This window comes from Myxocyprinus asiaticus, chromosome 11 (assembly GCF_019703515.2).
Source record: "Myxocyprinus asiaticus isolate MX2 ecotype Aquarium Trade chromosome 11, UBuf_Myxa_2, whole genome shotgun sequence".
NCBI lineage: Eukaryota > Metazoa > Chordata > Actinopteri > Cypriniformes > Catostomidae > Myxocyprinus > Myxocyprinus asiaticus.
In genome coordinates, this window is record NC_059354.1 from 43,894,570 (window position 1) to 43,919,827 (window position 25,258).

General features: G+C 37.7%; 1 protein-coding gene across 3 annotated transcripts in view; it reads left to right on the plus strand.

The window, feature by feature from the left end:
• Positions 1–3,064: 3,064 nt before the first annotated feature.
• LOC127447905 (protein ITPRID2-like) overlaps positions 3,065–25,258 on the plus strand; it is an 85,337-nt gene continuing 63,143 nt past the window's right edge. For all 3 annotated transcript variants that reach the window (XM_051710082.1, XM_051710083.1, XM_051710085.1), the window contains exon 1: positions 3,065–3,179. The gene's annotated coding sequence lies outside the window, so the exon portion shown is untranslated. The remainder of the gene's footprint in view (positions 3,180–25,258) is intronic.

Below are 25,258 nucleotides of genomic sequence, written 5' to 3' on the forward strand. Positions count from 1 at the left end.
ACTTTACGTTCATATATGGATATGAACCTATATTTATCAAAACTTTGACATTTATAACAGTTTGAACTAATGACCTGTTAAGATTTACATAACGCAATAATGATTCTTAATATTATCAATTTAAAAAGCTATTATGAAGTGTTTGTGTATGAAATATAGCACATTAAAAAGCTTTTTTTTTTTTTTTTTTTTTTTTTGTCATTAAACTAACATAAATAGGTACTTTTATAAAAGAATATCAATATTAACAACAAAGAAGCACGATTAGCTACAACGAATTAGAAATTATTTAGACTGCAGATTATTCCAATATGTATTTATTTATTTATTTATTTATTTATTTATTTTTGGTGTATCAGCTTTCCCGCTGGCATTCTCGTTTATATAATGTAATGTTAAAACTAAGACTAAATAAATAGCTACATTTCCAAAACATTACCTTTCGCCTATTTTAAAATAGTATATATCATATATATTTAATCTAAACAGTATATATTATATATACTGTATATATTAAATCCTCGATTCTCAAAGCTTGAAACCCCATATGAGACCTGTATCTTCTGTCAAGTGTTTTGAAGAGCAAACGCTTTAGTCTAATCATTGACACAAGCGCCATCTTCTGATTACATGGAGAAACAACATCCTTTTCCAGGATCATTTCCCCCTAGTTTTCCCATACGTTGAGGTAAGATGGAATATAATAGAATAGAATAGAATAGAATAGAATAGAATAGAATAGAATAGAACTAACTGTCTTGCTTTATCACAGACATATTATTCTTGCACAGTGGTTTTACTGTTGACTGAGTAGGCCTATACACATACAGTATTTTTGCATCCCAAGCAAAATATTCAATATCATCAGCATTATTTGAACAATCCAAAATTATAGTGAACTCATACAGTTCTGCACTTTTATAGCATATGTATCTTAACTTATCTTAACATAACCTATCTTGCTAAACAGCACAACTTTTGCTTTAAAGGAGGTATTTCTTGTTTCTTAAGGGGGCATATAATACCTCCTACTCATATATCACATATGGGAAAATTTAAGATTCATAATTTGAAAAGGAATAACCATTGTTATGCCTCCCTGAGATATATACTGCTCCAAAAATACTGACGGTGGTCCATAAATCAAGTTGTAACCATCCACTGGGTAATAACACAAACACAATACCTCTTCCCATCTGTTTTATGGCAAAAGAACTGTAATTAAAATTTCACTGAGAAATGATGGCAATACAATTGAATTGAATTAGCAATAACTTCAGTTTTGCAGAAACAAACAAGCAATGCTGAAGCAAATTTCAGCAAACATATTTATTTTAAAATCAAATTTTCTTTGTAAATTATTCTGAAACACGCAATGCAGACAAATAATAACATTACAGATGTTTTAATCTTTAGCAATGTGTAATATGGTCTTTATCTGTTGATGGATAGCCCGTACCAATAACTTGAGGGGTGTTGTAAATCAGCTGCCTCCTTTCAGCAATAGATCACATACATCAACCAACCATGCAGTGTAGTAAATAAGATGGATTGTGGTTTTACAGTCTCATGGTTAGATCTGTATCACCGGTGCTTCATCACAGATTATTGGTTGGTTTACCACTTCCTTGCCTGGTCAGTGATGTAACTTCCATGCATGCTGATCATTAGATTTACTGTCTGACGTTTGTTTGCTGTATGGCATTAAATGTTTAATTTACTTCCTCATAAAGAGATCTTATTGTGTTTGTCCTGCCTAGTTTGTAATACAATGAGACTGCAGTACCTTTAATGCTGTTTTCTTGGATGATCAGGATAGTTACTAGGACAGTCTAATATTTTTATATTTATATCATCCTTTGCACACCACCTGGCATAATGTATATAGTGTACAGTGTGTCAGGGTGCATGTCTGTGAACTGTGTATTGTGCAGGCTCTCTTCAATGTGCTTGCAGCTGTTGTACAGAAATGTATCCAGGCCTATCTGCGTGAATCAGACAAAAAACATGTCACATTTCATTCCAAAATCTCTCTCTCTCTCTCTCTCTCTCTCTCTCTCTCTCTCTCTCTCTCTCTCTATATATATATATATATATATATATATATATATATATATATATTAAATATTTGCATAAAACATTTACCCTATTTTAAGGACGTTAATTATTTTTCTTTGATTCTCATTACTGTAATACAGTAATGTTTTATCTACAAGCTTTGTAAACAAACTAAAAGTTAACTAACATTTTTTAATATTTTTTTATAACAAAGTTATTTTATATTTATATTTATTTTAAATTTTTATTTTAATACTTGGGTCATTGACCAATAAGGTTGCCCGAGGTGATAAAAATTAGAAATCTTGAAAAAATGTCATGTGTGTACCCATCAAGTAAAAGGTATTAAAATACTTTCCTTGCACCTTGAATACTTTTTTTTCTCTACCATGAATATCATGAAGTTTTGAGACAGTATGACCTAAACAAAATGAGCCTTTTCATAAAAATTTTAAAATATGTTTTATTTATTTATTTATTACTTCACACACAGTCTTGAGGATCTAGCTATCTCTGTTTTATTTATTTATTAATTAATGTATTTATTTATTTGTTTGTTTGTTTTTACTGTCTCTGGACGGCTACATGACAAATCCCAGTGTATTCAAGTAATTGTTTTGTATAAATTGTACTTTTAATGTATTTTTGAATAACCTAATAGATCCGGACAAAAATTAGCATCACGTCATTGACCCAACTATTTAAATCAGTTCAAATGAAAGGCGGTACAACAAGTAATATAATGTATCATTGTTTTATCACATTCCATTCGTTTTTCACTATAAGATTGAGACCTATCCGTTTTGACGATGATTCAGTCAACTGCAATGGATTCACATTACAAATCACAAGTGTACATGTAACACAGTTATTAAAAGCCATCTATTTCATCAGCGGTGTCGTAGGGATTGTGCACTGCACATATTCTTCCAGCAGGTTTCAGGCCAGGCGTACTTTTGGGCTCCGTCTCGCCCACGTTATCTTACTTTTCACTCTTTTTGTTTCCGGAAGCGGAAGCATCGAACTTTATGAAGTTTTGGAATAGTTTGGCAGATGCTTCGGTGCACGAGATACTTGGTAAATATCTGCGCGCTATCAACATCACGTTCTTTTGAGAGATGGTAAGGTTAAGTTTGTTTCCCTGCTTGTTTTTAGGCTTGATACTGTTGCTTTCTCTGACGTTTGCAATGTTTATTGTTAATAATTTGCTCTATCGTGTCGTATTTGCTGGATTGGGGTCATTTTTTTTTTTTTCACGCGCAAGCCTCACTGACACACAAATTTAAAGAAGAGCTCGGGCTGGATTAACACGTAATAAAAAACACGCTATGTCTGTCGCGCGCTATTGTAAAGTTTATCAACACAGTCTAAAGTAGTTTTTTTTCCCCCACTAAACCTATGCAAGCTTTATGAAGATGGTATTAGACAAGACAGTGATGCAGATCTATTCGTTTTGATGTCTTAGAAAAGGAAAGTGTAGGGACCTGTTGCAGAGTGAAGGATTTATAAAAGATAATAAAGATTTGTGTTAAGTGACAGAAGAATATTCTCGAAAACAAAAGTGCAACTGATACATATTTTCCCCCCCCCTGAATGCATCCTTTGGTCAACACAGTGATGACATGTTTGTGCATGCCCTTGTCACCTGCATCACCCACTATATGTTTAGTCTGCAAGGTGTCCAACTGTTTAGTTTATTGCCTTTTGGGATTTTTTATTTATTTATTTATTATTATTTTTTTTAATGTTAATTGCATGCCTTTCATAGTTGATGATAATATCTCACTCTTTGCATTCTTAATCTATTACGAATTAGTCTGTAAGGTCTTAGACATTTCTGTGCTGTCTGTAGATAACAAAAGAAAGTCTTAAGAACTCATTTAGGCCGAATGTCTCACCTAAGTGCAGCCTGTATTTAGGCCTTTGTTGATTTTATGATGGTCATTCCAGATGAAAGATTTATAAAAAAAAAAAAAAAAAAACCTTTGCTAGCGCAGACTGTGTCTAGTTTAATCTGAAGGCCCTCAAATTTACTTAAAGGAACAGATCAACTAAAAATGTAATTTCTCATCATTAACTCACATTAATGCCATCCCAGATGTGTATGACTTTCTTCTGCAGAACACAAATGAAGATTTTTAGAAGAATATCTTAGCTCTGTAGTTCTATGCAATGCAAGTGAATGGTGACCAAAACTTTGAAGTGGTTTATAGTACAAAAGGGTTTTAATATTGATCTGTTTCTCACCCACACCTATTATATCGATTCTAAAGATTTGGATTTAACCACTGGAGTCGTATGGATTACATTTATGCTGCCTTTATATGCCTTTTGGAGCTTCAAAGGTTTAGTCCCCATTCACTTAAATATGGACCTACAGAGCTGAGATATTCCTCTTAAAATCTTAATTTGGGTTCTGCAGAAGAAAGTAAGTCATACAAATCTGGGATGGCATGAGAGTGAGTAAAAGATGAGAGATTTTTCACTTTTGGGTGAACTATCCTTTTAAAAGGACATTCCACTCTCTCCTAATTTTTTTTTTTTTTCACAGTTTTATTTGAATATTAAAAGTAGGGCAGATCTGTTCTATTCATACATAAAAGGTAGGAGTACTCTCGTCTATTTGTCTTCAGATAAGATTGGTCAGGTGTATGCACAGCTGACAAATGTGTGTGAGAGTTTGCTTGAGTGGATAAGAGAGCTGGTGTGTATTTACAGAGTTCACATGATGGGTGAATCCGTGTAATGTCACATGATTTACCACATTCCTGCCACATGGTGAGAATATGTCTTGAATACTCACAATTTTGAAGGAATAGTTCATACAAAAATAAAAATGTTGGCATGATTTTCTCACCTTTATGTCACTGCGATCTCATATTTTCTGTCTTTCATGCAATACAAAAAAAGAGTGTAGGCTACATTTGGACATTTATCATGTGTTTGCCATGCTTTTTTGTCAATTTTGAAGCTGGGCAGTGTTATAAAATCACTATACATTTTTGTTGTATGCCAAACAACTATTACTTTAAGAGAAAGCAGTGGTAGCGGTTTGGAAAAGTGAGCTGATCAGTTTTAGTTTTAACAGGTCTCAAGTTGCTTTTCATGGAAAATGTGTCACGTAAACTAAACAAAAGGCGTGGCTCTGTTTCCTTTACAGCGTACAATTATTTACAATGGGAAGTTTGATTATATTGAAAAGAACTGTTTTTATCCCTGCAACTGCACAGTGCAGAGTCTAGATGCCATCTAGATGAGTTTGGCTTGATGTCCCGTTTTTTTCCCTGGAACCATGTAAGGTACAATTACATAAGCCATCAGCTGTTATACCCGTATTAGACCTACAAAACAGAGGCTATACGCAGAATGCTGTTGTTGTGTGATTGTTACAGAAAGAAAGGAGGTGTTGCTTTAATGTTATAGAGACTCGGGTTAGCTGTTTTTTCTTACGCATTTTAGCAGCAACTGCATACTTCTGCCTCACACTTTGCTCTATGGAAGAGAAGCATCTTATATACAGCTTAAAGGGATGGCTAAACTAAAAAAAAAAAAAAAAAAAATCATCTTTTACTGGTTGGGCTGGGGTTGAGTATTTCTGTAACTGCTGATATCCTGGGATTTTCACATACAGAATTTACTCACGAATGGTGCCAAAAACAAAAAACATCCAGTGAGTGGCAGTTCGGTGGACGGAAATGCCTTGTTGATGAGAGAGGTCAACAGAGAATGGCCAGACTGGTTCAAACTGACAAAGTCTACGGTAACTCAGATAACTGCTTTGTACAATTGAGGTGAGAAGAATATCATCTCAGAAAGCTATTCTGAGATGTGGGTTGGCGCTGTTTTGGCAGCACAAGGGGGACCTACACAGTATTAGGCAGGTGGTTTTAATGTTGTGGCTGGTCAGTGTAATGCTGTATAAAGCTCCTAAATCACATCTGATTTTCCACAGCTTATGTTGTCTGGAGTTCTTGGTATACTGAATGTTCTTGGACAGATATTTTATTAATGTTTTGTCCATGGAATGATCCAAAAACACTTTAAACTGCAGTACAGCCCATTGAAGAGACTGTAAGTCTATCCCTCACAGCCTCGTTGTCATTCCCATTAAAAATCAAATGTGGTGGTAGTGTGAATAAGGTCTATATGGCAGATGTAGAAAAAGGAAGTCCCGCTTTACAGGTAAAAGACCCAATCACATTGCAGATGCAGACTTGCCTGTAAGTTAACTCAGGAACGTGTATGTGCATTAGCTAGACCATCCTAACAAATAGCGTTTTTTTCTTTTTTTTTTTTTTTAGACTGATCCGAGCAAGAGAAGAACCGTTTATGATACCATTGTTGTCTGATTTAACTGCTGATTTGAAATATGTTCTTCGAGCATAATCTTTACAAACCATTATGGAGATTTCAGTCTTTCCCCATTCAAGTAAATACAGTGCATTTGGAAAGTATTCACAGCGCTTCACTTTTTCCACATTTTGTTATGTTTCAGCCTTATTCCAAAATGGATTAAATTCATTATTTTCCTCAAAATTCTACAAACAATACCCCATAATGACAACGTGAAAGAAGTTTGTTTGAAATCTTTGCAAATTTATAAAAAAAAAAAAAAAAAAACGAAATAAAACAAACACATGTGCATAAGTATTCACAGCCTTTGCCATGACACTCAGAATTGAGCTCAGGTGCATCCTGTTTCCACTGATCATCCTTGAGATGTTTCTACAACTTGTTTGGAGTCCACCTGTGGTGGATTCAGTTGATTGGACATGATTTAGAAAGGCACACACTTGTCTATATAAGGTCCCACAGTTAACAGTGCATGTCAGAGCACAAACCAAGCCATGAAGTCTGTAGACCTCCGAGACAGGATTGTATCGAGGCACAGATCTGGGGAAGGGTACAGAAAAATTTCTGCAGCATTGAAGGTCCCAATGAGCACAGTGGCCTCCATCCGTAAACAGAAGAAGTTTGGAACCACCAGGACTCTTCCTAGAGCTGGCCGCCCAGCCAAACTGAGCGATCGGGGGAGAAGGGCCTTAGTCAGGGTGGTGACCAAGAACCCGATGGTCACTCTGACAGAGCTCCAGCATTTTTCTGTGGAGAGAGGAGAACCGCCTTCTCTGCAGCACTCCACAAATCAGGCCTATATGGTAGAGTGGCCAGACGGAAGCCACTCCTCAGTAAAAGGCACATGACAGCCTGCCTGGAGTTTGCCAAATGGCACCTGAAGGACTCTCAGACCATGAGAAACAAAATTCTCTGGTCTGATGAAACAAAGATTGAACTCTTTGGCCTGAATGGCAAGCGTCATGTCTGGAGGAAACCAGGCACCGCTCATCACCTGGCCAATACCATCCCTACAGTGAAGCATGGTGGTGGCAGCATCATGCTGTGGGGATGTTTTTCAGCGGCAGGAACTGGGAGACTAGTCAGGATCGAGGGAAAGATGAATGCAGCAATGTACAGAGACATCCTTGATGAAAACCTGCTCCAGAGCGCTCTGGACCTCAGACTGGGGCAAAGGTTCATCTTCCAACAGGACAACGACCCTAAGCACACAGTCAAGATAACAAAGGAGTGGCTACGGGACAACTCTGTGAATGTCCTTGAGTGGCCCAGCCAAAGCCCAGACTTGAACCCGATTGAACATCTCTGGAGAGATCTGAAAATGGCTGTGCACCGATGCCCCCCATCCAACCTGATGGAGCTTGAGAGGTCCTGCAAAGAAGAATGGGAGAAACTGCCCAAAAATAGGTGTGCCAAGCTTGTAGCATCATACTCAAAAAGACTTGAGGCTGTAATTGGTGCCAAAGTTGCTTCAACAAAGTATTGAGCAAAGGCTGTGAATACTTATGTACATGTGATTTGTTTTTGTTTTTTATTTTTAATAAATTTGCAAAGATTTCAAACAAACTTCTTTCACATTGTCATTATGGGGTATTGTTTGTAGAATTTTGAGGAAAATAATGAATTTAATCCATTTTGGAATAAGGCTGTAACATAACAAAATGTGGAAAAAGTGAAGCGCTGTGAATACTTTCCGGATGCACTGTAGAATGTGTACTTTTTTGCCGCTTGTATCCATGGAAAATAAATGCCCAGGAGTGTTCCCAAGATAAGGTGGTGAAGAACTAAGGTGGTGGCAAAGGCCAATAACTGATTAATCGGCTAATATATATTTTTTTTAATGGATTTATAGAATGCTTAAAAATAAAAAATAGGGATGCACCGATACAGAATTTCTTGGCCGATACGATAACCAATCATTAAAGGTGAAATATGTAATATTTATTATACTAAATCATAAAGTGATCATAATATGTTATCAGAGATTTAGGAAACATGCTAAGTTGAAATACTGGCTTCTCCGAAAACAATGCTTCAGCCAGTATATTCTACTTTGAAATGTCCGTTCCGGGCTGGAATTTCTGTTTGTGTTTTGGCCTGTGTGATCCCGCCCACTGCCCATTTACCAGTAGTATTTCCACACCCCGGATTGCCAGATTTGAAACAAGTTAGCGGGCAAACACAGCACGCTGCAGCCATGGAAGCCAGCAATACATCTAGCTAACATTGACAGAGTTATAAAAAATCCACATGAGCTGGTTTATAATTTGCAAACAATAAAAACATTGCAAACGTGTACATTAGCGGATCAACTTACAGTGTAAGGCTCGTCGCTTGCCATTGTCACTTTGCTCGTTCCTGTTGCGTGTCCTCAACCTGGCAACCCACATGGGATTCGAGTCTGGGGAGGAGGGGGCGGGGGAGACAACTCTCTCCAGTATTTTTAATTTGGAGTGTAGTACCCATTTTAAACAGCTCATTGTGGCCAATAAAAGTTTTTTTTTTTTTTTTTTAATCCTTTAAACTGGAACTGCTAGCTTATTCATTAAAAGCTTCTCATTTGAAAAATAGGTGTAATTTAATAGCTTGGAGTTTGGACTTGCTGCTGTTTACGGATTGGCGGATGTAATATTAACCAGAAATGTGCCAATATTACAGTATAGATGTACGCTAATTTGAATGGGAAATAGATCCCAGAACTAAAACCAGACCCAAAACTACATAACAAGGTGTAGAGATGTAGAAATAATCATCACAGAGCAACATGAGCTTGGCTCTTATTCTCAGACACGCTGAGTTTGCACATAAACACTGTCGCTTGTGGCTGCCGAGTCCCTGCCTGAAAGAAAGAAGCCGCAGACAGTCAGAGATTCTCAGCTGCAAGCAAATTAACCATCAAAAGTTATCACAAAAATATCGGTGGTAATTCTGTTATCACACGATTATACTATTTAGATTTTCCCAGTTTTCAGCCAATAATATATCGGCTTCCGAGATATCGTGCATCCCTAAAAAATTATTCAGACATTGGGTGTTTTCACACTTGGTTCGATTACTTAGACTGAACCCGAATTAATTTCCTATCCCTGCCCCCACTGGTCTCTGTTCACATCATATTTTTTTGAGTCCGGACCACGGTTCGATTACATCGTCAACATGAGAATAAGCAGCAGCTGTTTACCACTGTAACTAGGCAACAACTAGGCAACATTAGCTTCGCTGTGTTATTTAAGGGGGCTGTCACACTGGGCACGTTTGCTGCAGTCCGATTCCGAGTGCGATTGTTCCCGGTGCCCCCCGCAGCTTTGGTCTGGTTTCACACTCACTTGATTTTATTGAACCCCGGTCAGTTTGCGTTCATTTTACGTCATCACAAACATGCATGGAGAACACAACGTGACTCATCATACTTTTTGTTTTTTTTGTTATTTTGGTGCCATTTTGCACAGCAGAGTGAACGACAACTGCATATATGTGCGCTTCATGGTGTAACTCATCAGATGTCCAGGGGAAGGCAGCTTGCTGCTGCTCGCAAACTGCGTTTTATGAGGAGACAGCTGATTGCAAGGAATTCATTTGCATCTTTGTTTACACTACACGCTTATGCTCGTGTCCAAGGTGAAGTTATCGCCACTGTCGTCTCCTATTATACCCTATATTTATAACCTATAATAGTATTTATATATAGCATTTTTAAGGTGTATAGATAGATAGACAGACAGTATTTATAGTATTGATTGTACTTGTATGTCATTGTGGTGTCTTTTTTTTTGGGACTTTCAGGAATGTGTGGATCCTTGTGTGTTGTCGAAACGAATGATGTCGTCATCGGCTAAAACGCATGCGCAGGTTACTTCCTGAACGAGTGCGCACCCGAGTCCGAGTTGCTTTCACATTCACGTGAATCGCGCTACAGTTCCATTGCAACCGAATTCAGGCCACCTCCTACAGGTAGTCTCGGGTTCGGTACCATGGTGCGCTCCCCGGTCCGCATGACAGCTTTCACATTACCAATTTTTCATGTGAAACATGCTCTGTTTCGAACTAAACTGCCAGTGTGAAAGCACCCTTTGTGTTCATCTCTTTGGATTTACCACAAAAACTTTACATGCACAAAATTACAGTTATGTTTGTCTGCAACGAATGCATTGAATGTGCAGTGATGTGAAGAATATTAGCATTTTTCTGCCACGAGCCTGCAGATTTGTTGCAAGAGATGTGAAGAATGTGAGCTGCTCTCTGAAGGTGATTTATTTGGACACAAGCAGGTATGAGAAATAAATTAAACCATAACAATTGTGATCGGGAGCCTGCAAAGACGTGAATTATATGTCATCAATAGTGGTTCACGTCTGTGATTTGGTATGATTGCGTTCATATTCGCAGCGAACCACAATGGAGTTCACATGAACCGTACCCTAGACCACCTTTTCAAGTGGACTCAGGTGCGGTTCGCGGGTGCACACCCGAGTTCGGAAAACAGAGTTCAACATAATTGCAACGCATCTACTCAATCCAGAAATAATAATAGCAACATAATGTAGAAGGGTTGTCACTCCTCAGAACATGTAATGTTTAATTTCTATTCTTTGTCACTTTCACATTAATGAAAAACCAGCATTGCTGACATGACAGCTGTAAAAGTAGCACTTACTCCTCATGATGAGTAGAAAATAATCTAAAATGCTCTTTTTGTCATTCTTTCCCAATCAGTTTCACCAGGGATGAACTGCTGAATATTCAGCAGAGCATACCTGAATTTTTTGCCAGTGTTTGATTATTCAGACGTTTTATTAGACATCATAGTTGGAGGCGCAACACTGCCCAGCCAGCAAGTGATCCAAAAGATGCACGTGAGGGAAATGATCCGGCATGCTTGTGAAGCTTCATCAACAAGGCTTTAGGACTCCGTTGCCAAGTATTCACCTGCCGAATGTCTGCTCTCTTGCCAACAAAATGGACGAACTGCTTCTGCTCACTCAAGTCTTTTCTAACTCCGCTGCTCTGTGTTTCACAGAAACCTGGCTGAGTGAAGCCATCCCGGACAGCGTGTTACATCTGACTGGCTTTCAGCTGTTCAGAGGTATCAGGGAAAACGCGAGGCAGTGGAACATGCTTTTACATCAACAAAAGTTGGTGTACAGATATAACAGCATTGAAGAAGATGTGCTGTCCTAATTTAGAGGCGATCTTCATCAACTGTGAGCTTTTCTACTCACCGCGGGAGTTTTCCTCGTTTATTCTGGTTAGTGTTTATAACCTGCCACAAGCATGCGTGAATGCTGCTTTGCAACAGCTGGCTGATCACATCACAGACATGGAGCAACAACACCCAGACTCTCTTATCATTAATTTGAGAGATTTTAATAAAGCTAACCTCACCTGTGAACTGCCAAAATACAAACAACACATCACATGCCCCAACACTGTAAAGGTTGCATATCGCTCTGTCCCACGTGCAGCTTTAGGACACTCTGATCACTGTCTGGTTTATCTTCACTTTGGCAGCAGTGAAGTCATTCAAGTTTCTGGGCTCTACCATCTCTCAGGACCTGAAGTGGGACACCCACATAGACTCCGTTGTGAAGAAGGCTCAGCAGAGGTTGTACTTCCTTCACCAGCTAAGGAAGTTCAACCTGCAACAGGAGCTGCTGACACAGTTCGTCCGTCATTAAGTCTGTGCTGTGTACATCTATAACTGTCTGGTTTGGTTCAGCCACCAAATTAGACAGAAGGAAACTACAACGGACAGTCAGGACTGCTGAGAGGATTAATGGTGCACCCCTGCCCACCTTCAAAGACCTTTACGTCTCCAGAGCGAGGAAACGTGCAAGTAGACTCTGGACCCCACACAACCTGCCCGCTTCCTCTTTGAACTGTTGCCCTCTGGCCGGCACTACAGAGCACTGAGCACCAGCACATCCAGGCACAAGAAGAGTTTTTACCCTCAGGCCATTTTCCTCATGAACAATTAAACTGCCCTATTATATGTATGTCTATTTATACTCTTACCTTGTTCTATATTCTGTGTCTGTAATGTTCTGTGTGCACTTGTTTCTCCTATCCTATCACCCAAAAAAATTCCTTGTGTATGTGAGAACACTTGGCAATTAAGCTCATTCTGATTCGTCTTCTGATTTAAAGATTGTTTTTTGATGTGACAGTTAATCCCAGCTCTGAGTCTATATTCACGTCCAGAAGTAGTTTGAACACTCGCAATGTGTCATCAAGGAGGACAGCACAGTAGGTGCATTAATTTAGAACAGTGATTAAAACAGACTGGAATAACCTGTGCATTAAATGGTTTTAATGCACACTTTCCATCTAGTCAGAATCGAGTATTCGAACAGACCATGGCATAAGGTTTATTATTATTCACAAGATATGAAGTTGGAGATACAATGCATGTGCATATAGTCGCATTTTTCTTTGCGTACACTTGCTTCAGTTTAGAACACTTGATTCTTGATACTTTTAGAACATATGGTGTCTGATCATTTTTATTTCATTTCTAAAGGCCGCTGTTATGCTGTAGAACCAAGCCTTTCTAACTATAGACTTCTCCAGTGCAGGCCACAGAAGAACTATTGGCAAATATTGGCATAGATTTTTGCAGTTGACAAGTAGTTAAAAAAAGCAACTATTGGCACAGATTAATTGCGAAAACCAATATATTGGTCAACCTCTATGGTATACCATCATATAGCCCAAGTTGAAATATGATAGGTGATATGACCATCAAATATTTTAATGACCTTTTAAAGCCTTTTACAGTTGCCTTTTTTTTTCTCTTTAAACTTGTGTGAAAGTTTAAATGTGAAAGTCAGTAAGTATGCTCTACTCATAGTTTGGACAATGCAGTTATTCTGCATTCGAGAGAGCAGTTAAGAGTAGTTGGAATGAAAAGCATCTCTTTCATGATCTATGAGGATATTGTTTTACAATGTTTACAGTGCTGTTCTAAGGAAGTTTGGCGGTATGATAGATCTTACATTGGTTTATCTAATGAACTCCATCAGTTGCTTTTTATATTTCTTCCATAATCAGATCCTTAGCCGAGGCCCAGTTCCCGGGATTCCAGCCAACCCTCCTCTGGGTCCGATGTCATTGCTGTTCATCATGAAGGGTGTGTGTGCGTTTGGATGTGATGAAACAATAAAACTGATTATTTCAGCAAAACTATGATTATCCAATTTCCACTGTCTGTCACAATATTGTGCTCACTTACAGGAATAGGCTAGTTCTTCCAAAAATGAAAGTTGTCGTCATTTACCCTCATGTTTTTCCAAACCTGTATGACTTTTTTTCCCCCTATGGATCACTAAAAGAGATGTTTGGCAAAAAGTTACACCGTCTACACCGGACACCAGCGTCGTGTTGCATTGCGTTGCATCAAAAAGCAGTAGAACCCATTATAATCAATTATGCTGTCTACACTGGCATCCATTGCGTTGCACCATGAGGACAGAAAACGGGTATCCCGTTCCATTTTGTGTTGCACACATTGGTGCTACTACTACTAGCAACACATAAACAGTTTATATCATTTGTGTCGACTCGTGCAGTGTAGACAGCCTCAAGTCATCACGTCAACGGACACACCCGGTATAGACAGGCTGTTAGGAACTGACAGTCTCAGTCACCATTCACTTTCATTTCATTGAAAAAAAAACATGCAATGACTGTGAATAGTGACTGAGGCTTACATCTTGCCTAACATCTTTTGTGTTGCATGCAAGAAATTATGCCATATGGGTTTAAATGACATGATTGTGAGTAAACTATGAAAGAAAGGTTGCTGCCTAAGTCCAAAGCAGTCATTTATGAGGTTCCATGACTGTTAGGATGCTGTCGTAAGACCCCGGCATACTTCATACGAAATTGAAGAACGAACGGTTGTGACATAATTTAGATGAAAATCTGGCCAAAACAAAGGTGTTTTTGAGTTTGTTTCGGTGGTTCCTAACAGCTCACCAGCTAAAGTTTGGCAGCGTATAGCATGTTCGTGCATGAATGCCATGTGTGTGTCTTATTCACAGACTCTTGTTACAGCTCTCATCTGTAACAGTTCTATTGTATAACTTATAAAATGTAAACCCAGCAATCATAATGGGAATAGGGAACATCATACAGATTGATTAGTCATGAGTCATAACTTTAGAAATGTCTCAACTCGTAAAATAGAACAAGCACATTCGTTTCACTCACAAACTAGTGTTTTTAGCCATCTCACGTTGCTCTGTGAGAAGTATTTCAAGATCTATGCACCATGTTAGGTTGTGTTCAGGCTTGTTTTAATCGCTGTACTGTGCTGTAAGTAACGATGTGCTATTTTCCATATTCTGTTTGTTTCATGAAATAATATGCAAAAATGTTTGCCCCCAATTAACATGCATACATGGTTTTGTCACATTTTAAATTACTGCCTCATGAATCATAAACTGAATATGGGAAATGGCATGTCGTTACTTACAGCAGATTATTCCGAATTAAAACTAGACCCAAAACAACATAACATGGCCCAGAAATGTTGAAATAATCCTCACAGAGCAACATGAGCTTGGCTCTCACTCACATAGACACGATGTGTGTGTGCACACGCACTGTCGCCTGCGGCACAGATTCTCAGCTGCAAACAAAGAAACTGTAACAAATTACCGGCAAAAATATCAGTGGTAATTCCATCATCATTGCGATCATAAGATTTTTATTTTCCTGGTTGTCAGCCAATAATATAGACCATTTCAAGCATGTCAACAATAACAAAGAATGCGAACACAGCTTTTCCTGAAGCACTTCCGGTGTCCTTAACAGATCCTTTAAATAGGACTCTGAGTTAACATATTTTCCTCAAATAAAATCAAACGTTTACCTGAAGAGACTTATCCAGATGTGTTGTTGATACTGAGTGTCTACACGAGAGAGGCGATGAAAATGTATCGTAGTTTAAATGATCACAGATATTTCCTCAGCGGAGAGCTCGGATGATCACTTCTTTTATAACAATCTTTTTTGGCAAGTCAGGTCACACGGCGGCCATCTTTGGAACACTCCCGGGCAGCTATTTTCTATGTAAACAAGCGGCATAACAGTGCAGCTCCTATCTACTTGAATGGGAAAAGGCCAAAATCTCCAAAATGGTTAGTCAAGATTACGATCAAAGAAAATATTTCAAATCTTCTTTACCTCAGATTATGCTAAAAAACGTTTTTATTCTGGCTTGAATAACTAATTCTCGAGTAGGGCTGAAACGATTAGTTGGCGTTATCGACAACGTCAAAAAAAAAAATTCCGTTGTCGAATAGTCGTTTGATCTCATTTAACGTAACATGAGATCACATTAAACTCTAATGATGTTAAACTTTAATGATGTTCTTGCATGTGCAAGAGCAGCACTGCAGTTTATGCCTGATTGAGGAGAGGAAGAATTACACAGCTCACAGTCCAGATGCACTGTAAACTTTCCAAACAGTTTCAGGTGATGTAGATCGCAAAGTATGTGGGAATTATGATGCAAAAATACAAAATAAGTAAATACAGAAGCACCAAGTAAGTGGAGCTGGAGCAAAACTTGCATGTCAAGCGTCTTTAAAGGAAACACCCCGGCGTTACATCTTTAATGCAGTTATATTTAATGCGTTATAGCTTTATTAAAATTCAAATAATACGGAAGCAGATCATGTAAATAACTACAAACTCCAAAACTGGCATTTGTCTATGCGGTCAGCGCCTCTTCTATGAGTTGCTCGAATGTCCCAATCTAAGGGGGAGAGATTGAAACTGCACCCGACTGAGGCACACTGTGTCACGGGGATGCTCATCCCTCAGGCGTGCGCGCTTAATGCAGATAAATTATAACGTAATGGCTCGCGACTTATTGAATCATAAAATATGTCACTGTGCATTTCTTATCGTGAAGAAAACTGGCAATACGCAGCTTTATTAATAAGAGAGAGTTTGTTTTTTTGTGAGTTAAAGATGGATTGAAGTGAACAGAAAGGTGAGAGAGGGTAGTCTTCTCCCCACTATACACTGCAACAAAATACATTTTTGATTTGTTGAACAATGTACATTTTCTTTAGCAGCTATACTGCAGAAGAAAAAAATATCTGAGAATGTTGAATATAATATTAAAAATACAAATATTTAAAAATATCTAAACATCCTTTAAAAAATGATGCATTCAACTGAGCAGAAGCATATAAGATATTTAGACTTGCTTTTAGAGAATAGATCTTGAATATAAGTATATTTTGTCTTTACTGCACTCGCAGAAGTATAACCAAGTGAATAAATACAGTTATATACAAAATACACTTATATTTAAGATACATTCTCTTAAAGACAATTTAAAATGGAAAACAAGACCAAAACACTTGATAACAATAGGATTTTTTGCAGTGAATTTCTATACTGAATTAAATTTTTTTTTCTTTTAAGCCAGTGAATGTCATTTAGAGGTATTTTTAAAAGATGATTTTTTCCTCTCTATTGTTAGTAAGCACATTTAATACAACCTTTTAAGTCAGGCACAAGCTGAATAATCAGTTAAGAGCTAATGATTAATCGTCGCAATAATCGCAGAATAGTCAAATAATCGTTCTAATAATCGTTAGATTAATTGATTATCAAAATAATTGTTAGTTGCAGCCTTATTCTCGAGTTGATTGATAATGTCTGTATCTAAAAGGTGACTGTCTCTTTTATCTGTAAGGCAGGACTTCCTTTCTACATCCGTTGACTGTTGGGCGTTCCAATTTCTCCCATTCATTTTAATACAAGTGACCCGTCTCTGCTAAATATATATATAAATATATTGTTATAATCAATGAAGTCTTGTCTTTCTCCGCGACCAGCGGACAAGGTAAGGATTTCTTTTTTTTTTTAATGAGTAAAATATTTTTTCTTGTCTCTTCTGGATATATATATATATATTTTATTTTTATTGAAAATTCTGTTTGAAGCGATCTTACAGCATGACTATCATGAATGTTCTCCCCTCAAAGTGCCCTTCAAAGGGTGATTTATCCTGTTTGGAATGCAGTCTTTGCAGAAAATGTTCAAGGAGCAAAAAGACGTTGCTTCCTTAAACCATCTTGAAATGATCTATAACGGCCGCAGATTTGCCGATATATCGTACATCCCTAATTTAACTCATCAACGAGTAGTTAAAACAACAACTTTTACTGATCTTTTGTGAATTCTCCTCATAGAAAGAGGCATGGAGTCATTCTTAACACATTTTAATTTCACAACAGTTAAGGTTTTACATGTAGTCTTGATCATCCTCATATTTAAATGCACCTCTAAACACCTCCCCCAGCGGTGTGGCCAGTGTGTCTGAATGTTTGCAAACAGTATACCTTTACTTAGCTGTTTCAAACTTCTTTTTGGCTCTGAGCGAAGAAGCGTTTCACCGTGAGTATGCCGGGGCCTTGGAAGGCACCTAAGCTGGCAGCAAGGCAGTTCATTAAGTTTTGCAACCGAGCTTCTGTGATGCAGGGAGCCAGAGATTTCAGGTAAAAGTTAAGAAATTATAGCCTCATCCTGATTTAACTCCAGTCACTCTCTTAGGCTGCCATTATAATGTTAACACACTGGGTTTTCCATATGTTTGCTTCACACTGCGCAAATTAAAACACTGGGAACCACTGACCTTGTTTAGGCTAATGATTAAACAGTTTTATCATAATGCTGGTACATGGTGTGTCTCTGTGGCTGGACCATTCACAAACAGGGGCCTTTGAGAAGACCTTAACAATAACCTCCTGTAGTTCAGAATATTATTATGGAACAAAGGTACAAGACTGTGTACTATGGGTGTAAATCGGCAGTTTCATCACATACGATCTTGTATCGATTCTCTTAGCCAACGATCCGATGTTTGCCCATTCCTCAAAGTCTGCCATGATACGATTTCGATTCGATTTAGGGGCCTGCGATCGATATTACATGCCTATTTTACACAATCATTACATTTATTGTCAAAAATGCAACCAAAATATAATTTGAATATTTTCTTGAGCTCTCTGAAAAGTGCAAATCCAGTATCCACATTGGGACATCCACAACAAAATAAGGTACTTCAGTTGTTGATAAAAATGATGCAGATAAACAAATAATATAAAAAAATATTGTTGTTCGATGACAGCTCATTGCCTTTTGATGACAGCAATTTGTCATCTCTACAACAGTCAAGCAAGTATTTCAATCCAAAGTACTTACCCACAACTTGTTTCATACACGAGAGAAGGCACCATCCGTGTTTTCTCCCACTTCCACAGTTGTATTGAAAAATTATGTTACAGTGAACTGTGAGGTGTTGATATGTGGATGTGAAAAGACTTGTAATTGATTCTGGTGCAGGGCAGGTGATTTCTCTTTGCCTCGTCAGTGCTGTTCAGAATGTCTGGGCAGTCTAGCCGTTTGACATGTTTGAATTGCACCATAGCGCTTTAAAATAGAAAATTATCATGCTAAATTAAAATGGGTCGCATGCGGCATGATATCGAGGTAAGCCTTTTTAATCGCACATGTGATCAACTCTGCGCTGTCCTGTCACCGGAGCTCTCATTTAGAAGGAGGCCAGTTTGACGCATGCACACTGATAGAGCAGAGCGCAACTTCAGGCTTCGTTCACATTTAGCACTTATAAAGCGAGATGAATATCATAAGGTTGCTGCATCGCCTGATGGAAATGCGTTTCGATGTGGCTGGCACGAGAGTGTTAAAATAAATATACATCAGTGTTTACGAGTTTATTCCATGACATCTCATCAGTGGTTATTTGATTGATTGCATCAATCCAAATCGTTAAACCCTTATGAATGATATAAATCTATATTATGCAGACGCTGTGCGCTTTACAATAAATGTGCACTCTTCTGTCATCTATTAAAACAAGCACAGCGCATGATGCTCATAAAATGTGTTGTTTAGATCAGTCTGTGTTTTCAGCTGTGTCTGAGCTTCACACATTCTGCAGACTTTATAATAATCAAACAGTTTGAACACAATAATGAATACAAGGACATATCACTATTTTAATTTGATTTATTTGTCCATTTCTGTATAAAAGGAGTAATGGCACATGCTCATAAGCGTATGAGCATTTGTCATCAGCTCTCTGTCAGTGCGACAGCGTGCAGGGTACGCTCAGAACTACCTGTACCGCAGAAACACTGGTATCATTACATCTTTATCAATTTAGTATCGACTTGGTACCGAAGTACCAGTGCTTTTGACATCACTTAATGAGAAAGTGAACTACAATCTCATGAAGCATTGTGAATGACAAAATAGAATAAAAAAAGGAAAAATATTGATTTATAGTTGCTGATCATAAGTACAGAAAAAAAATGCATTTTAAATTTATTGAAAAAATTAATATGTATTACAGATGTAGATATTTTTCTTCAGGATTAATAGGTAGTATAGTTCTTTACCAGAAATTCCATTTTTAAACTATGTAATTATTATTATATTTTTTTAAATTAAATTAAATTTGAATTGAAAAGTTGAATTAACATGTATTGATGGCTTCAGCAGATACATATACCACTAATTAACTGTCTTGGAGCTCACAACACATCTGTCTTACAAAGTTTCTAAGTAATTGTTAAAAATCAATTCGCCTTTGTAGAAAATGAATGGGATTGTTACTTTCAGAACTAGACTATTGCTTTATTTTCACTGGCCCAAGGCAAATATTTAAAATTTTACTGTATTTTAACACCAATGCTTTACATGTTTTTGTCAGAATTTATTTTCTTACACATTGATTGATTTATTTATTTTTTTACAAGAACAAATTACTGTTTTGTTATTTTAAATGTATTTAAATCTTTTATTTATTTGTAAGTTACTTATTACTTTTTTACAAACATTTTATAAGGATTTTAATTCGATATATAATTGAATTCTAATGCAATTTAACATACAAGACATGCACATGGAGGACCAAAGAATTTAAAATAAAATTATTAAATCAATAAATAATAAAATAAAACTGCATACAATTTTTAGTGCGCACATTTTTTATTTTTTTTTAAGAATCGCAGGATAGATTGTATCATGTTTAATTGTAACATTTTTGACAATGTTGATTTCTGTGGCTGTTGTTATGACAACAGCATACACATAATGAACAGTTTTCCTGTGCAGATTTTTTAAACTATTGGTCTGTAAGCCATCTTTGTCTGTTGCATCACTTCTAACTGTCTTGTGCCAAGAATTTTGCAATTTTAAGATGTCATGTCAAGTTAAAAGTAGTTGGCTACATGTAGTTAAACTTTTAGGGTCTCAGATAGGGTCTCCCATTTCTTTTGCATTTTGTTGTTCTCCGTCTATCTTTTTTGGAATGCAACATTGTCTTTGCTCGCTCAACAGAAGCTCTAAATGCGCACAAACTGAATAGTCATAAATGCGGCACTGGCCTAACTGGGCAAGTGTCGGTTACTTCAACAGGCCCGAACTTCTCTCACACTGATAGTGGGCCATCGGGCCATCCTTGATGTCGAACCCTGCATGCTTGTATAATCTATTTTTGTATGTTGCCGACAGTTCAACTCTGCCTCTAGTAGTATTGATGTCGGACAAATAGAGGCTCCAAATCTGATGCTCTTAAAAACAAAAACAATGTTGTTTTTTCAAATGGATAAACTGCATTTTAGTGTAAGTTGCATAATGTCAACAGTTCACACCTTGAGTTATTTTGTGTAAGGTAATCGAACTAAGTTTGGTGCATTTTATGCACTGTGCTGATTTGGTAATTAGATTACCTAAATCTCCAAATGCTAATCATGTTTTGCACTTACTCGACTTGCTCCTTGGGTGGTAGTAGCAGTGACAGAATGTCCTCTTGCTTTTGCCAGTTTTAAAGCCCTATGATCTGTCAAATGGTTTGTTTGACAGTTTGTTCTAAACTCAGGGAAATGCAGTGTCCAGAATACAAAGTGTGCCATAAATTAGATACTTGGATAAAACATTGTAATCAATGAACCAATACTATGCGGCAAGGCAGGGGAACACAAAACAGTTTGTTTTTATCTGCTTTTTGCTTGTAGAAATTTATGTAGCAATAGAGCTGCACAATTAATTGTATAAATAATCGAAATTATGGTTATGACTACTGTGATTGAACATTAAAAGTCTTGATTTCAGCATTACATTTTGGTCTACTCCTGTTGCATTAACATTTTATGTTTACAGCATGTTTTTATCTTTTGCTTGTAGAAACATTTAGCATTAGGGCTGCACAATTAATCAAATAAATAATCGATTACATTTATAGCTACTGTGACTAATCGTAAAAGGTGTCAGTTACAGCATGATGTAATCAAAAACCTTAAAACGAACAAAACTACAGTATGCGAGGTAAAATAAATATTTATAAAAGGACATTTTTGTGTCCTGTATGATAAACAATTTTGGTACTGTGTTAGGTGCCTCTTGATGTCCAAAGTAAAATATCTGTCCAAATCCGGAGCCGCTGCAGTAACACACATGAAATGATAACTGAATTATATGATTTAATTCTCTTCTGCTATCACTATAAGTGAACTGTAATGACAGTATCTTGATGTAGACCGGAAAATAGTGAAGTGACCAACCCTTCATACTCTGAGACTGATCAAATGATGAAATCTAACTCTGCAAGTGCCAGCTGCACAAGCTCTTTAGGACAAGCTGAGTTTGATGTTGTCTGAATTTATTGGCAAAATCGGCCTTCTCATTTGCAGTCTTAAGACAAGTGGAAAAAGACTCAAATACGAACAGAGTGGGTGAGTTATCCTAAGTGCCAGTACTGTAAGCACTGTGTCACATTTTCAAAACAAAAGATTGTCATGTCCTGAGAACAGATTGATTTTTAGTGAACAATCTTCTGGTTGCATAACAAAGGGACGTTTTTAGCTTATGGAAGCACTCTTCCTCCTCCATCAGTCTCTTTCTTCGGTAAAAGAAGTGACGGTTCACACCAAAAATGTTTTTGTGTCCGTCTGCACTGTTTTGCTAAGTAAACATGCGCTAGACCTTTGACCATTGCGCCATGTCTCAGTTTTTTTTTTTTTTTCCAGCATCTTTTGCAGGAGCGGCAAATTTTTTCAACACCGTGTCAAGTTAAAAAAGAACTTCACTGTCAAAAATGTTTCTCGAGGGGAGCCACGTGATGCCATGCGAAAGGCAGACGTGTGAGAGACAGCTCTGCACACTTTGCTAATTTATTTCATTATTTTCATGATATAATCCGGTGAAATTCAATACACCCAGTTACACATTTGCTGTTTGAGGTAAACATGGCAAAGAAGTCAAAATCCTCAGGCTCTGGAGACATTAAAAGACACTTACGGGTTCAAAAGCCCAGACAGGCCTGTGAACCGGGACCAGATTTGTATGGCGCGGCAGGAGAAGGAATCCAGCATCAACTGTCCAACATGTTGGTGATGTTGACGAAGGTACTTGCGGACTTGGATGATCTCGATGTAATACGTTGATCAATTACGGCGATGGAAAAAAAATTCTCTGAGCTAGTCATGAGTGACAGATGTTGAAAATCGAATCGATTATTTGGAGGCATCAGAGAGGGAATTAGCCGCTAATCCGCCCGCGACCAAAGTTGATTTGGAACGTGTTCTTGAAAAGCTTGAAGATCTTGAGAATAGAAGCCACAGGAATAACATTCGAATTGTTGGAATTCCTGAGCATGAGAAGGGCAGAGATATGGTGAAATTCCTAGATGAGCTTTTCCCGAGTCTGCTCAACATAACAGGCCACAAGCTGGAAATCGAGCGAGCTCACAGAGTCTCGGCTCACAGATCTGTTGAGGGAGACACTGGCCAAATTTTTGAAATCATCCAATAAAGATCTCGTGTTGTGCCAAGCGAGGAGCAAAGGAAAGCTTTCTTGGAAGAATTACAATATTTTCTTGTTCACTGACTTTGCGAACTCGATGAGAGAAACGCGATCGGCTTAAGGAATGCAAGAAACTCTTACATCAGCGGAAGATCACTTTTGCTCTGATGTTTCCAGCCAGACTGAGAATAAACACCAAGGATGGCAGCAAAGTATTTACATGTCCCAATCAGGCAATGTCTTTTATTGAAACAATGGGTGAGTAACCATTGGGTGTTTTGCTTATGAGTGGATTGGCTCACTGTACATACTCTGGCTTTCGGAGGAAGCTGGGTGCCATTTTTGTTTCTTTTTGCGTTGGCTCCGCTGAGTGATTGGAGTTTGTTTTGTTTTGTGGATTAACACTTTTCCTTAAAGAAACTTTTACATTGACGGAAGATCACTTTTACGATGAAGTTCCCGGGCAGATTGAGAATAGACACTACGGATGACCGCAAAATATCAACATGCCCACACAAAGAATGTCTTTTATAAAGTTGGCGGACTGTGTAAATCATGGGATATACTTTTATGCATATGAATTGACTCTTGACCATCCGAGGAGCTGGGATGCGTTTCGTTTCCTTTTGTGCTGGTCCCGCCTAGCGGTTGGAGCTTGTTTTGTTAAATAACACTACTTTGGGACAGTTATGGATGAATCTGTCAGTTCCTTGTGCTTATGCCTCCTGTTGGCTGGAGTATGATTTTTGGAGTATTTTCGTGGGATATTGGAATGATAACGTCATCTGCTGCACTCATCAGCTGGCTCACTGAAGAATCGTTTGTCTGACCGAGGAAAATGAATGGCTTTATATCGGCTGGAATTTGTTTCGTGAAGGAACACACCTTCGAGACAGTTCTGTGAATGAGTCTACACGTTCTTTGTGTTTATTCTGCCTATTGGCTGGGGTTTGTTTTACAAAATATTTTATGTTATGTAATTTTGCCTTACAAATTTGTGAGGCAAAATTGAGCAATCCGATGGCAAAGTTGTCACGGGGGCTCTCGTAGGCGTACATGGACTCTGAGTTTAAAGGGATTGACGCCGGTTGGCGCTGTCGTGCGCGGGGTTAATGCACACGTTTTTCTTTTTTCTGTTTTGTCCAGGGGGAAGTTCGGGGTTTTATTGTTGCATTAATGTTGAAATATGGTCTTCATAATTTTGTCTTTGGCACACAATTTATTTTTTCTATTATATCAAAATGTCAAATGTTAATATGAGTGTACTATCTCTCTCCACGTGGAATGTGAATGGGTTGGGGCACCCCATAAAAAAGAAGGTCGGTTATTTCTTTTCTTAAACGTAAGAAATATGATATAGTGTTTCTTCAAGAAACACATCTTTCCCCGCAGGAAGCTGAAAAATATGGGAAGATATGGGGTGGACATTCTTTAGTGTTGGCTCAAGTAAGAGCAAGGGATTCATTATATTGATAAATAAACATTTGCAATTCAAATGTCTCAAACAGTTTAATGATAGATTAGGAAGAGTCATTATTGTTTTAGCAGAAATTCAGGGGCAAAGTCTGATTTTGGCTAATATTTACGCACCTAACGCTGATGATCAGGGCTTTTTTATAGATCTTGAAGGGATGTTGCAAGCCGCTGGCACCATGGCTGGCATCATGATATAATTTTGGGAGGAGACTTTAATCTTTTGATGGACTCAGTCCTTGATCATAGTGAAGCAAAAGTGTGTAAGCCCCCTAAAGCAACATTGACGCTTCACAGGATGTGTAAAAATCTTGGTCTTACAGATATTTGGAGACTTTTGAACCCATCTGGTAGAGACTATACATTTTTTTCATCAGTCCATAAGATTTATTCTAGAATAGATTTTTTTTTATTTTTTTATTTTTTTTTTTTTGATATCCAAATCCCTCATTTCATCTGTTGTTGATTGCTCAATTGGAAACATTTTAGTCTCGGATCACGCCCTGGTGATTTTAGAGGTGTT